This window comes from Alosa sapidissima, chromosome 13, assembly GCF_018492685.1.
Source record: "Alosa sapidissima isolate fAloSap1 chromosome 13, fAloSap1.pri, whole genome shotgun sequence".
Classification (NCBI taxonomy): Eukaryota; Metazoa; Chordata; class Actinopteri; order Clupeiformes; family Clupeidae; genus Alosa; species Alosa sapidissima.
The window spans coordinates 37097437-37099755 of record NC_055969.1 but is presented as its reverse complement, the minus strand read 5'-3'; positions in this window follow the sequence as shown (position 1 = coordinate 37099755).

The window sequence follows — 2319 nt, the reverse complement described above, 5'->3', positions numbered from 1 at the left end:
TATTTCTCCTAAATTCACCAAAAGTTAGTCTTCTAACGTTTCATGCTCTACCGCGACTGTGCTACAAAACATAACATGTGTAGTACCATTGGAAAGCTCTGTTTTTCCTGCATGACGTTGTGCTATCCAAATATGGACACTTCCTTTGTAACCGCAACCAATCGCGAAAATTCAAAGGCGAGTCTAGGCTGAGAACGGAATCTCTTGTCTGTGTTCCAAGGCTGTTTTCTCAAATTGAGTTTTTCTCATTTTCCAGTAGATACATCTCAGCCTATGTAGCACCTATGTACACCAAACTTTCCAGATATACACTTAGCAGTGCTCTGAAGATATTTACAGAGGGATTTGTTAATAAATCATTCCTGGCCTGATTTATGTGACATTTTATTCAAAAATATATGGCAAAAATCGATTTTTTAAGGCTATGGACAGTATATTCTGATTTCCTAGGTAATGAAAGCAGATATCCTGAAATCCCTCTGTAATTTTATTTTTATCTTGTATGCAAACAAAATGAAAAAATAATTTTGCACCTGGCTTCATCATATGTTCAGATCTATCTACCGAAAATATATGCAAATGTGCGCATATTTAATGAGATAATGCCTAATTTGCATAATTAGACATTCGAATTTCAAAAACTTGTAATACATTTTTTGTTCATACTTGTGTAAGTAATCAACTGAGGAAGTTTCATGGTGATGTCTATTATTTTAAAATTTTACCCTATTCACCTGTAGTGTCTCGCCTTAAAGGGACACCAGGCAAGCCTGATGCTTTTTCTCCCCCTCGCTCGGTCTGAAGCTCTTTTCCTTTCCTTTGCATCTTCCGTCAAGGGTTTTCGCTGCTTCTTCGCCGGCTCTGTCATTATACACACGTTTGCAACAATCGCTAGCGTTTTGTTAGCCTGCCTCTGTGCTGTAAACTGATCCTGCTTCGGTCGGCGGGTACGATACACTGAACTTGCAAGTGGGATATTCTGCCTCTGGGCGGGCGAGAGAGTGTTCATTCGCCCTGTAATGAGTCATTTAACTATATACCGACTTACGAAGATGAGTAATTAACACAAAAACGTTGCCTGGTGTCCCTTTAAACACCACATCAGTGACTATGTCACTATGTTAGCAATAAAAATATGGTTGTGTTTTGATTATAATTTCCGTGTTGATTACATGTTAACTGTAATCATGTTCCCATTAAATATGTTAATAAACTATAGTATGGCTTCTTTAATGCTCAAACATGTATTTAGAGAACACTTTTATTTGGTTTTAGTGATTACTTTTGAAATCAACCCAATTTAGGGAAAAATAAGCAAAAAAACGCTATTTTATGTTAAAATGCTGATTATGCGGCTTAGAACTCAGAATTGAGCTTGGTAAACAAAATATTCAGGGCCAGATGTACGTACATTTGCAAACGTAGCGTTATCAGCGCCATGGACACACCGCAGATTGCGAGCGCTGTCAGACCCAAGTTTCCATCGTATTTATCAATCTTTCAATCCTTAGTGTAAATTGCACCTTTCTCTGCCCTTCTCCGCCCATAAACGCAATTTACGAACGTCCACAACTGAATGGCAGCGCCTACAAGCACAGTTGAATGAAGTTAACTGATGACAACATTAAAAAGAATCAAACGTTTAGCGATAATGAAATAATACCATACATGATAAGATGTCAACAAGCAGGGAGATAATGAAGATCAGTAGTTCTACTCAAACTACTTGTGCACGTAGGCTATGGAAGATTGGTCAAATCTAGCAAGTAGGAAAGTTTAAGTGAATGACGTGAAAGTGAAAGTAAGAAATGCGAAAGGCCAACGAAAGTTAAGGTTGCTTTTGGTAGTACAAATACTTTCACCACAAAAACTGGTGTTCTAAATAGCGATTCTGTTGTCTTTGAAAGGTTCTCTTATTGACGCATTGAACTGCAATGTGGATTAACACCTGCTTTTACAAGGCGGAAGTATTTAGGCGCAGAATAGACGTGCGCTTTCAGGAGCAGTCTTTGTACATACCGTGGAATACATAACTAGGCGCTCTTTACTCTTCCCCTCCCATCTTTTTACGCTAAACTCCCACTTTCCCCTGGATCCTCCCATGAATGCATATGCATGACATGACAATCGCAATCTGCCACTTTCAGCTCCCGCGACAGGCAGTTTGCGCTTTTTCATCATTGCGGCCTGTTTGTACATACCTCGCAATGATTTTACACGCACATTGCGAAACAAATACGCCTGAAATGGGCGCAAAAGCGTTAGTACATCTGGCCGTCAGAAGTTCTCTTCTGTGAAGCTGCTCTCCCACTATTAGGG